Source organism: Lutzomyia longipalpis, chromosome 1 (assembly GCF_024334085.1).
Source record: "Lutzomyia longipalpis isolate SR_M1_2022 chromosome 1, ASM2433408v1".
Taxonomy (NCBI): domain Eukaryota; kingdom Metazoa; phylum Arthropoda; class Insecta; order Diptera; family Psychodidae; genus Lutzomyia; species Lutzomyia longipalpis.
In genome coordinates, this window is record NC_074707.1 from 8,527,083 (window position 1) to 8,541,132 (window position 14,050).

The following is a 14,050-nucleotide window of genomic DNA, read 5'->3' on the forward strand; positions in this document are numbered from 1 at the left end:
AAATAAAACCACATTAAGGGACGGAAGCTTCAACGACCAGTGGCTTCTGAATAGCTTCAAGCCTTCCCGTGGAGGATCAATTCCAGCCACTTTTCATCCCAATGACTCCCGCGGGAAAGGGGGGTTGTGGGGAGGAGTCTGTAGATGACTCTCAGGCATGAATATGTTCATCCATTGAGGATTTGGCGGTATAGCAATGGAATGAAAAGGGAAGTTCACAGCAACAAAGTGGCTCCCACCCATTTCAGCAATTTCCATTGTGACTCCCATCCCCAGACAAGTATGAGTCTCGATTCCTGTGAGCATATCTATTTCCTCCCCCGCTTGTGAGTTATTCCGTGGCGGCTCAAAAGTTTCCCCGCATGAACGTACAATGCGAATGATGATAGAATCTGACACATAAAGTTTATATTCCTCTCTTCATTCCCATCTGAGGGCTTTTGTGCGCCACGAAAGGTGTTTGTGTTTATCCCAAAAGACGACGTGGGTGGGTGGGAAGCTGAAGAGGGGTTCCTTTGAATCAAGCCCCAGCTCTACACAGGAGGCAAACAAGAAGTTAAGTCAAGCTTAATAAAATTAAACTAAATTAGAAATGTGATATCTGGCGGCATTTTGAATAAGCTTTTTTTTAGAATGTAATATTATATTTATATTTTTTTGTGTACAAATAAAAATTTTATTGTTACATAGACTCCAAAGCTTTAAAATTATTTCATATCAAAAGCAAGAAATGGTAAAAATTCAATTGAAATCTCATTTCACAGATCGTAGGAATTACCCTGTGTGCTTATTTGTCTTAAAAATTTTATCCCCTAAAATGCCCGAAAAATCACAAAAATGTAGGGAAAACATAAAGCGGGATGGTGGGAAATTCAAAAGAGCGAGACAACGACAAAACATTGCCACTGGCACAACACTAAACGAATAAATTTGAATTAAATTGCTTTCCCAAAATTAAATGGAGATGGTGGAGAAAATTGGACTGTGCGGTAACATCAAAGAAAATCGCCAAGATCAATTCCTGTGCGTTGCTTCTCTCGCTCCCTATGAAGATTAACTGCCCCACGATGCCACAACAATTCATCTTTCAGCCACAAATGTTAATTTTGTCCCTCCACCCGGAAACCCACAAACGATGAAAGCTCTAAGAGGGTGACGAAAGAGGGCCCCTCTCTAAAGTTGTGAAGAAAACACCCATGAAAATGATGAGGCAATGGGCATAAATTGAATTTCTCACATTTCTCCAGGAATTTCGGTCAAAATCGGATAATGGGAAAATTCCATGGAAGTCGATTATTCACCCTAGAAATCAAATAAATTCCGCAGTGCCCCAGTTTCTATTTACTTAAATGCAATATCAAGGGAGTGGGATATCACAAGAAAACTCTGAAAACTTATATAAGAGGTCATCCACACGAACTATATTCTTTCCTCTTATGCTGGCTGAAGGAAACTTCTTCTTTCTACTTCCTACATTTGGGAACATTTAAAACTTTTGACGAAGTTAATTAAGAGAATCGGCGATAATTTTTTTTATTATTGGTTACAATGGCTTTGGTCCAAGTTAAATAAAATAGTTACATAACGCATATACCTACAATAGAAAGACAAGGATCATTTGGAAAATTATGGGGACATTGAATAGGATTTTTCATAGAACAATCTTTTCCTTTTAATTTTTGTAATTAAATTGACCTTTTAAAATATATTTTAAACTTTCAAAAAACGATCCAACATCCCCTAAAACTTCCAAGGAGAAAAGATTAAAGTCCTCTAAGTTCCTCTTTTTAATTTCCTGAACGTAAATTGAAATCTTTCGTGCTAAAAACTTTCCTTTTTTTGGGCTTTTTAATCCTCGCGCAGCTTCCACCCAATTATCTCGCTTTTGCAACTTCATTATAACAAAAAAAAAAGACTTAAAATACAAAACCACTTTCAAATACCCTGATGCTGGGGGAAAAAAGAAAAATATAGACTGAAAAATAATAAAGGAAGTAAAATTGAATAAACTTGGTGCAGCCACGCATATGCTGGAAAATTGCTGGATTCAAAGTTTTCCCAATGTGTGGGGGTGTGGAAACTTTGCCAACGGGCGGGAGAATTGTCTTTTCCTATGAAATTTGTTTGGGATGACTTCCTCCCGTATACCGGAAAATTAATTCCAATACATTTAGCTATGGTGTTTTCTTTGCAGAACACAGCTTATGTGTACCCCTCAAGGGCTCCAAAGTCTTGGGGTTGAACTTAAATTTGGTGTACGATATTGTTTTAAGCATAATCGATCTTTCCTTATTTTTATCACATTTTTGCGATTTTTAAGTGATTCTTTTTCGTATTTTTCTGATCAAAGAAATTTTCTAAAAACTTTATTATAATATTTTTCATTCCTTGGTTAAAAAAAAAACCTTCAGTATGTGTCAGCTTACCAATGCATTTGATATTGGATTTATCTGGCTAGGGAATCTCCTCATTTTTGGAATCTCGTCCACCCACCACCCCAGGACTCCTCAATGGATTCGACATGCTATCCGACAGAAGGAAGCTGCTCTCGAAGATGCGGGTGTTGAAGAGTTGTAAGCATGCTAAGAATGTTGTGCGGCTTCCTCGAGTCCACCACATGAAGTAGAGAGCATGGGGTGCACTTTGTCAGAGGGTGTTTGTGCTGCTCGGGCAAACAGTGGGTGGTGTGGGGGCTATGTGGTTTGGGGAGCTACAACAGCAAATTGTGTATTCGCCATGCGGAAAAAGCGATTGTGGCCAACTTCTTGTATTTCATCGTGCTGTAATCGGAGACAGATTAGATGATTTGTTGTGGCATCATCCGATAAGGCAAACAAAAACATTTATCTATCCCCATGCCCCCTGATCTTATGTGCTATAGCTCAGGCATCTCGGGAGCTTTTACGATGGATTGTCTGATGAAAGAGAGCAGTGGAGGGAGAGAGAGTAAAGCAGAAAAAGCCTCGAGACATCACATTGACATGATGTGGGTGATATTTAACAGCAATTCCGGGCCTGGACATTTAGCACACCGAATATAAATCCCAGCTTCTCCAGCAAATAATCTAGCTCTTGATTCTTTCATCACGTTTTATTGCTACTTGTGCCACTTTGACCTCCTCATTCCACCAAACTGTGTGCCCTCAGCGGGAAAATTGAGCTGCACGGGGTGAGAGCGCAGCCAATCTCTCTTTCCCCAGAATTACTCATTTTCGTCCAATTTGTGCGTCTACTCAGAGGGAAATTTTCTACACTATCGAGCTATGTGTGTGTGCAATAAAATCCACCCCCATCCAATTTGGCTTTACCAAACTTGGCCTTTGTACCCAATTTTCGCGCCAATATTTCAACACAAAATAATTGCATTAAATCCCCAGCGTTTTGCCATTAAATTTTAGTTTCGTTCCCTGTGTTATAAATTGGCGTAAATTTAACCTGTCCAATTGCATTTTTGTACCATTCTCTTTTCAATTTAATTGAATTTGTTCCATACAAAGGGTGAAATTCTCTCGTGCAATTCCTTCGAATCTTTCGCTCATTCGCACAAATTGCACGAAAAGCTACTTCTGGGAAAAATAGAGAAGAGAGCACTCTCTGCTACTTTCCTACTTTTTGTACCTCATGGTGTAAATAAATTTAATCAACATGAATTTTTCATTGAAGGTGCAAGGGAGCTTCCTGGGTGTATGTATAACCTTCCCTTGGAAGCATAAATTCACTGACTATCACACAAACTTTGCATCATTTACGAGGAAAGATTGCAAAGAATGAAAAACTAAAAGCTTTTCGTGGAAATTATGGTTCAGACATTCCCACTACATATGGTTTTGCTATTTTATTGTCCAAATGCATTGGTTTTGCAAAAATCTCCATTTGGGAGTAAGCCGTTGATTTATTTGAAATTTATTGTTATATATTTTTAGCATATTTATGCTATAGTGTGTGCTATATAGCTTAAAGATAAATCATAGAGAAAATTGTTCAGCCAAAAAAATGAATAAAAAGCTTTTAGAGAAAAAGCTTCGATATATAATTTTCTTTCAAGAGAGGTAAGATTCGTGAAAAGAAGTAAACGTGACATATTATTACCTCACCTAATCATCCTCTAATAAGCTGCCTTTTTACGAAAATTTGTCAATGCTCACCCCAATTTACTCTAGGGCATTTTGGCTTTCAAGCACCACGACTATGAGGCATTTAGAGCTAAAGCCCTCAGACCTACCACCGTGACATACTAACGCGTGGGTTGTTAGACTATTGGGGAAATTCATTCGGACAGAGGGTGCCATTCAATATGAATTTTCGTTGAGATTCTGCCAAAATTCCACCCAGGCACGTTTCAAAAGGGCCATACTATACATAGGGGGTGGTGCACCCTTAAAAGATAAAGAGGGGTATGAGTATAAAGCATAGCATGGATTGTGACAAACAAGCTGTCATCGGATCGTAATGGTGGGTGGTGTATGTGTGGGTGTCAATTGGAAAATGTAATTTTGTCAGGGATGTATATGTATGGAAAGTAACTGAAAATATGAATGCAAATGGTTGAATATCAATGAGGAACCACGCCGTGTCAGGCGTTAACGGTCGCGGGGACTCAATTCACAAAGGGGACTCCCAATTAATTTTCCTGTTGCCCCATTGAATACTCTCTCTGTTGCGAATTTCCCAGCGCGTGAGTTACAAATTTTCTGCCATGTGCATTTTGTCGGGCGTGTGAGGAAAATATGTACGAGGGTGGTGATGGAGAGTGGGCTTTATAGTTAGGAAATGATGCAAATATTGCAAACTCCCGTTGCGTACAAGTTTTGAATCCACTATTAATTGGCTAAATATGGCGAGCTTTTGGGGGAACACATAGTGACAACAATCGGGGATACTTTGGTTGTGGGGGCGGCGGCATTGCTGACCATTGGAATAGGCAAATTTCAATTAGTTCCTTTTGGCATTTGTGTGGCTCCAAACAAGAACCGCACACACTCTAACTCGATAGGGGGGGTTAAACCACCCACTCCGCAACAACTATTAATTGGAGATTCACAAGGCTGTTTGAGGGAGACACAAACACTTCAAAATGCCCCCAAAAGCTCATGCCAACAAAACTCCGCAAAATTCCCCCAAAATTGTCTCAGTCAATTGGAAATTCAGTTTAGAGATGCAATAAAAGTGGTTGAAGATGTGGTTTTGTTTGGTCCTTCTTGTCCATCGTATGTATTTGAATAGCCATCTCGTGACCATGCAAATAGTATAAATTACAGACGACAATCTGTATATACCAGAGAAGAATAGGGCTATAGCAAATACCCTTAGCATGGAAGGTAATACCATCCCCCATGCCACCCTCTTCAGAAGTTGCTTTCCCCAAAAGGGTGTATGTTGGGGAGGAACGGAACAAAATAGTTTTCCAAACTGATACACACCCTCTTCTCACAGGTTCTCGTGGAGCTTGTTGAACAACCAAAGTGCTGTGCTGTGGCATGGGGGGTGAGGAGGTGGGATGTGGGTTGGTGAAGGAGGTGTTTATGTAGCAAATAAACATGCGGTCTATTTTGGGACTTGGCCCCCGAGGGCGCCTGTGGACGGACGATGGAGGAGAAAACTTTAAGTGGGTGATTGTCAAGTGGATATTTCTCGTGTGGAAAATAACTACACACAACTAAACCCACCCCCGCACATGCAAAGACCTCGAGAGGAAAACTTGGGCGACAGCATGTTTCTCTTACACAATAAAATCACTCAATGCCGACACCCTCGAATACCATCAGACGATTGATAGAATATATCATGGATTTATTATTCGTCTCATGGATGGAACCCACCAAAAGTTGAAGAACTTTGCAGGGTGGGGTGGGGAAAACCTCATGGGGGTGTTTATCTCAATGGAATTTTGACTAAACGATTCAGTGCCAGGCATGAGATGAAAAGTTTGTGGGGACAAATAGATCCAACAAAATGAAAATTATATTTTGACTTTGCAAGAAAATTGTTGAATAAACCTGAAAAACAACTAATTTGAAGGCTTTTGACTGTATTCACTTTAATCTCTCCTTTTGAAAAATAATATTTTAAAGAAAAATAACACTGGAAAAATAAAGGTAAAGATTGGATGAATACACACACCAAAAACCGAGAGAATATTATGCACGAACGACGTGCACCTTTAGCTGAAGACCTTTCAATGGAAAATCCAATTTGCAGGAATGACAATGGATTTTTCTACAAACGAGGGAGCGCCCAAATGCACTTCCTTGCAGACCTCGAAACATGCCATGGGCGGTTAGCCGGAAGTTCCTGGAAAGGAGGTGGTTTAAATAAACTAATTATGGATTAAATTAAATTAAAATAAACATCGCGTGGAGGTTTTCAGTGAGCGCTCTTGGAAATTGGCCACGACGGGGAGGTGTGGGTGTGGGAGATTGAGATGGAGAATGGATTTCATGGAGTGTGAATTACATGGGTTAGATCCTGCGGCATTCCACATTTTTTTTCCTCTATTTTATATCTCTGTGAAATGGGAATGTGGTTCCTTTTATCCCTGCCAGGAGGACGATTAACCCAAAGAGAGTGGTTGGTGCACACCTGGGCTGCCTTAGCCCCAATTCCGCAGTCACATCCATCTCCCGCCTGCCACCCCCACCCACGTAAATCCACTGTGACACTTTCACTCCACTCCTTGCATCCTTCACATCCAACCGCACGTCCTGCCACTCACTGGAAATTGGGATTACGTCACTGTCGCCCCTGGCAGTTCTTCTTTCGGGGCGGATGGTGAAGGTGGTTGGCATTCCCCATGAGAAGCGCGTCTGAATGATCAAAAATTGTTTCAATTTATCCTTCGGTCGTCGCAACAGAGGACTTCCCTTTAAAAAAGGGCACCCACCCAAGTCCTCCCGCATTTCTCCACCACTCCTGGATGGCAAAACCTCCTTGAGTGCGGGTTTGTGTGACTCGTAACGGCGAGGAATGAAGTGATATTTTATGTTTGCAAGAGGAGAAACGATGTGAGAAATGATGTTTATTTCCGAGAATGATTTCAAATAAAATTACACCCTTAGAGGATTTTATTTTCCTCCTGACGATTTATCAATTTTAGCACATTTCTACCCCCAAAATACTCATGAATTTCCACCCCCGCATCCCCCTTCCCCAACACAAAAAATGCTCCTATGGGCTGAATTTCCACCAAATGGACCGTACTGTCGAATTGTTGTGTATCCACTCCATGAATTCCATTTAGAGGGGGGGTATTTGCATGAATTATGTATTTGGAGCATGTTTTGTGAATTGCAAAGGAGTCGTATGTTGCGGGAATCTTTTGGAAACAATCCCACATCTCCGATGGATTCAGCTGTCGATTGTTTATTTGGCTGTAATCCCAATCATGGAGTGATTAATCGCCACTGTGTCAGCAGATACTCCACAAGTGACAGGAATATCACATAAATATGGTAATTGTGGCTTCTATAGATAATTGGCATTTTGGCGTAAAACAACATGTAGTCGTATTAACATTGCATTCATGTTAGAATTGTCTAAATTCGGACAATAGATAATGTGTATTAGACAATAAATAACTAATCTAATGGACAAGCATCAATAAATTGGCTGGATTATGATTGATATATCTTGTCAATTAGTCTTTGTAAAATATGTTTTTATATAAGATTTATGAGGGAAATAAACCTTGGAGTGAAGCAGAATTGAGAAGCTTTCTGTATATTCTACTTGTTTTATTTTTACAAGCTTTCATCACTTTGTTAAGGAAATATTAACCAGGATGTGTAGGGGAAACTTTTGAAATTTTCATCAGATTTTAAAATTATCTAGAAAAATCATGAAGTTCTTATGCTCTTCCTTTAATCGAATTCTTTTGATTTTTATAAAAGCTTTTTATGCACTCAAAGTCAACAAAGAAAATTTTCCTAGTATGCTAAAATGGACAAATCTGGGTTAATCTCATAAAAAATTCGTCCAATTAGCTCCACAAATATCTTCACATTAAAACAATAATTGAGATCTATTTTTATTCTTTCAGTTCTTCTCTGAAAAATTTTTAAGTGCTAAAAAACATCATTCCTATGCTCAATATGTTACATCATAAATCTAGCAACTTTGTGAGCTGTGAATGTCGCATTTCGGCGGAATGCTTTCTCATAAATGCTTGATAGTGGTGCAAGAGGAACAAAAAAAAATGATGGGAAAATTGCTCATGGGGAAAAAAAAGTGGGAGGTTGGGAAGTAAAACTTTCATTGTTGGAGCATTTCTTTCCGCACGAGAAAAGTGCTGGGGAGGTGCGGTATTCATGTTCCTCGTGCATTTGAGCTGATGAAGTTTGAGGAGTTGTAAATTTCGGTCGCCTCAATAGTTGCAAGCGCGCAGACAAGTGGAAAATTTATTTCAATGGGGTGGCAAAATGCCCCAAGGGTGTCCTCCCGGAGAGTATAGACGGTTTGTCGGCGGGAAAACTGCACGGTGGAGCGGATGCTATTTTCGCCGCAAAATTCACACTGAAAAAAAAGCTCAAGAACACTCCAACGCCCATGGGGTCTGTCGTGCCGAATTTTCAACCAAACACACTCAGCTGGAGGCCCCCTGTGGAGTCCTCAAGCGTGGATGGGGACGAAAATAAAATATTCCATTCCTTTAATTAAAACTTTATTCAGTGGTTGCCTTTCTCCATTGCCTGGCATAGGGGGTGGGTGGCTCACATCCCCGGAAGGCAAGAGGCATTAGCGTCGAAGAATTGCCATCATCATCCTGAAATATGTCACACTTATGCAGCGCATATAGGGCACCCAGACATGGAGTTTTCTCGGTGCAAAGTTTTAGTTTGTGCCTTCCACCCTCTCTTCGGGCACCCACCCTAGGCTTTCGGCACTATGAATTTTCCGCACACCCTATTCCATGGAGACAACATACATTTTCTTCACCCCATCGCTTTCGCATCTGTACTCCGCATATACACCCCACAGTACCGTGTTAAATCATCGCATGCAATGATTATTTTGAAACTTTTATCACTCCACAATGCATCTTCCTGTTGGATGATTCACATTGCTTTAAAGCTTTCTCTTTGCCAGTGAAAGTCCCCCACTTCTCTTCATTTAGGATATATACTTTGTAGTATTCTAGTGTATTAATTTGTAAACTTATCGCATTGCATAATAGCTAGGATTTACTTAAAATTATACACAATAAATCATCAGATTCGGAATTTAATCCCAAAATTTCCCATAAAGCTCCTCATAAGTCGCGTATTGTTTCAACGTTTGTGCTGTGTTGAAAATTAATTTTATAAAAATTATACCAATAAATACATTTTGGATACAGAGGTGTTGCAATTGTATCCAATTAACGCAATATCAGGTGCTGCAGTAGGTGTTGTTTAACACGAAAATTGGGATAGATAAAACTATATTGGAGTATTTCCAATTTATCCCCTGATTTACCTATAAACATAAAATGCTCATGAAGAGAATAATTAACTAAAAATATAAATTTAGTAACAAGCTCAATTATGTGGCGAAATTCATTATAGATTAATTATAATTAATTTATTAACGCAGAGAAAAGGTATTGTTTGAAGAAAAATTAAACAGAAAACTCATTTTTTAAAAAAATATTAATTCAAAAGATTCCTAATAGTTAGACGGAAGTATAAATTGAAGTATAATATAGAAGCATTGCAATCGTGTCATTATACATATCCACCCACACCCCTTTGAGTCAAAGCTCTCGAGAAGATGCAGAAATAAAATACAGCAAACCCCAGCGATGTAAATGAGTTCTGAAGGATTATTTTGCTATGAGAAAGCGGGGAAAGCCAAACAAAAATGTGAACCCTCACAGAAGTCAAACAATTTTGCAGGAAGTACCAGCGCAGAGCAAGACAATCACAAAGACCTTCCGCGCCTTTAGGTTTGCCACCGCGGTGTTGAATGAAAAATTAACACCCAACAGTTGAGGTGTCACCCCCGGAGGCCCCTTTTTGTCGCCCTCTCCCTCTGGCGTACACGGGAAATGTGAGAAGAGTCTTTTAATTAGAACAAGGAAAAGGTGGTGAAAATAATTCTGATGGAAGCTTTTCATCTCCTGGATTTTATACTTGGATGCGTGGATGCGTATTAAGTTCCCAGAGAGTACCTTTGGGGCTTTAAAATTACAACTTGCTTTCAACTTGCTCTCCTGAGTCTCACCCAAGCTTTAATACGGTTCAGTGGAAATTATGCATTTCCCTCTGAGTTGGAAAATCGTTCTTCAGCTTTTTTAATCACTCCACAAAATAACTTTGTGGAAATTATCCTGAAAAAAAAATGCCATTGACCCCCAATCCTTCCAACGAAGCTTTTACCAAGGGGAAGGAGGCTCAATAGAAATTCTTTAGCAAATAGCAAATTATTCCCACCTCTGTGTACAACTCACACAAAAAAATCCCAAGGCGGCTGACCCTCTAATTAAAAACAGAATATATATTTCTCCGCATTAATTCTTCCCTTTTTTTGCACATTTCTTCCTTTGGCCCTTTGACTTTGCGCCACCCCCGAAAAAAAATTGTTTATTTGCGTGCGACGCTAAAATACTTTTCATCATTCTTTCGTGTGTCTGAAAGACTTGTTGGGCAATAAATTTTCCACCCAAAAAGCACTGTCCGAGTTAAACAGGAGTATGCATAATAAATTTTATTAGATTTGCAAGTTGGATAGTCCATTTTTGCACGTAAAAAATACACCATATACACACCCCCGCCCCCTGTTGCGGAGCATAATCTTATTTACTCACTTCATGGGGAAAAGGTGTCGTGAGATGTTTTATTGCCCAAACCCGCATGGGGTTCTTTTCACGGGAGAAGCAGTAACTACAAACGACCACAAGCTTTATTGCTCAAAATTCGGAGATTTTAATTAACCTCTGTGTCAGACTTTTCAAGGTTACAACATTTTCACTGCAGACAAATTGTGTGGGGGAGGGACAGTGGAAAGTGTTGAAAATTTGTAGAATTTGTCATAAAATTTGAATTTAACGACAAATGAAACCAACAAGATCACTGTTTGTGGGATTTGTGGGAATGATAAAAGTTTTAAAATTGTCTGTGAGCGTCTGTGGGAAAAAAGAGGAAAATTCAGGAGCTACTAAATAAATATTTCCATGGAACTTTGTGCATTTTTCACGGAAAAAACTCTATAATTTTTTTCAAGTGTGAAAATTTTTGAATGAATTTGTGAATTTTTGTCAAAACTTCAAAGATTTATGAAAATCAATAATTTTTTTAGTTTTTACAACGTTTTTAATTAAGGAGTTTATTCATTTTCATGTTCTCATTCAGGTTAATTTCCGTAAAATCATTGCATATCGCAAAGTTCACTTTAGCTCTTCATTAAAACATTGTCAGAAGTTTTGAAGTCTTTAGAGAATGGTGTGGAGGAGCATATGGGGAAAATTTATTCCTGAGAGAGAGAAACTTCTCATATATGGGAAGATGCTGTCATAATACGTGTGAGAAGAGAATATCTTCCCACCATCAAGAACATCCAAAAGAGGTCACCTCTCCCCTAATATCTTGTCTTTTAATGAAAATTTATTCTCAACACTGAAGTGGAAGTGCCGCGGAAAAATCTTAAAAGCGAGACTTTTGAGTCGTTGAAATTAGTAGTTTCCTTATCAACAATTTGCAAGGACTTCCAAATGAAAGCCAAAGTGCACTCAAAGCACCACTTTAGCAAAGTAAGAGCTTGGGTGGATTATCATGTCAATTTTCCCCAACACAGCGAGATTATATTATATTCCTTGTAAAGCTTTAAAGTGCGCGCGAGGGTGGAGGAGTGTTCTGGGGGAAGAAGGATAGTCGCCGTCTTTTGAGCATCACGCACACAAAGGAAATCATCGAGACGTGACTAATAGGAGAGAAATCCATTACCGCAATTGCCAATCAATGTTTCTTGTATATAGGATGACTTCCTGCATTATAGTTTAGCTATATTCTCTACCAATATTGAGTCGCTTATTGCCTTTACATGAAGAATATTCAAGCAAAATTCCGAACTTTAGTCAACTTTTGTGAGAAGTATTTAATTTAGACTCATCGAATTGAAAAAAATTCTTGCCGACTATCAGTTTTAATTATAACTGATTTTTTTTATTAAAATTACTACTATTTTTTTTTATTTAAAAGACATTTTTGTGAATTTTGATCTTAAAAATTAAAGAATAATTTTAATGTCATTTCTTGCCATTTGAAATTGATACCAGATGTCGCTAGTGAGGGTTCAAATACTAACTAATAGTTTGCAATTTTCCAAAGGTCAATAGCACCCAAATCCCACACCATTCTTTCATTTAAATACATGTAAAAATTACAAACCAAAGCATCAGGTAGTAATACCATTTAAATCAAAATTCCTCCCTTCAGAGATTCTCTGTTGTACATGAAGGCGCAATTATGCAAAGTAAAATAACACTGCATGTGGGGGCGTGATAAATATGTAGGATTTCTTGTGCAAGAGCCCAAAAGGAGAAACAATGAAATTTTCATAGAGCAAGAAAGCATAAATAAGAAAGGCGGGAGATGATTGAAAATATCGGCAAAACAACCGGGAGCTTATGAATTAAAGATAAGAATGCTAAAGGATTCGCGGTTGGGGAATCTCCGGAATTTCACAAAATTAATCAAGCATGATGCCGAAGAGTGACTTTGCTGGTCCATTTGCGGGGTGGGAGCCGTTGAGCGAGAAAAAATGCTTTTAAATTGTTTTTCCTTCAACACCACCACCCACTGTCTTCCTGGAGGGATTTACCGAATGAGATTCATGGGCCAACGAACCGGAAGTTTGAGGGTTTGGTAGATGGGGAGAGATGGATGATTTGAGATGGCCAATGAAATGGAGCATTACTGACGGGGAAGAAAGATTTTGGATGGAGTCCTCCTAATGGAAAGTAAACAGTTTAATTCTGTCTCTTTGTAGTGAATACCATGGAAGAAGCGAGGGAAGTAATCGTATTAAACTAAAGCGAAAATTCCATATAGAGTCAAAATAATTTCCAAAATACATATATTGCTTTCCATTTCAACATATGCCCATACAATGATGGCAATGATAAGTGTATCATAAGGATGGCTGACTTTCTCATTGAAACTTGATGGAATTATATACCACAAAACTTAAATGGATTAAAATGACTATCATGCTCCATATAGTACATGGCAATGTAGTAGAAGCTCCGAAGTGGCATATATGTATTAATTCGCTACAACCCATCCTACATTCAAGTGTGTAAAAGCAAACAAACCCACGCGGTGGAACGTGTGTGTGGGTGGGTTAGAAATCTGTTGCCAACGCTCCAAATGATTTCTTACTAAAGGTGAAGTGATAAGAGCGGACGGAAATCAATTAACATGAATCTAGACAAGACCCAGAGGAGTTGAGTGAGAGATTAAGTACTCCCCCGACGGGGTGAGGCACATCAACCCTATTAATGGCCTAGGGGTTCGTACAGACAAAATATTGAAGCTTAGTGCAGTGACAACATATCACAAGGAATTTTCTCTCTAGAGTACTTTTCACTTCAATAGCCCATAGAGCAGCTTACATATGTATATATTCATTTAAATCCCAAATTGATACCCGGAAACAAAGATGAAATTTCGATTCCCCCAGTGGCATTTAAATGAACCGGCAACTTTCTATTCACATGAAAGGAATCTCTATACTTGAAACTTCTTGCTACACACCCTCCTGTTCAATCCATTTCTGCATTGTTGAAGAGCTCTTTCGGGCAGAGCCTGCAGCATTTCCATGCATTTAATTCTGGTAGTTGTGTGGCATGAATGACACAAAGTGCCTTCACAGTTACTCAAAACTCCCTCAAACCATCTTTTGGGGTTCTCCTGAAAATCCCTGAAATAGAGTCAACACCACGAAATTCTCAGACCAATGTAGATTCACAAAATCTCAATAATATTTCAAATATGTTTACCTTTCGCTACGTCTTCCTTTTGCACTTAAGGCACAAGTGGGTGGTTGCGGTTGCTGAAAGGATGCAATGGGCAAAAAA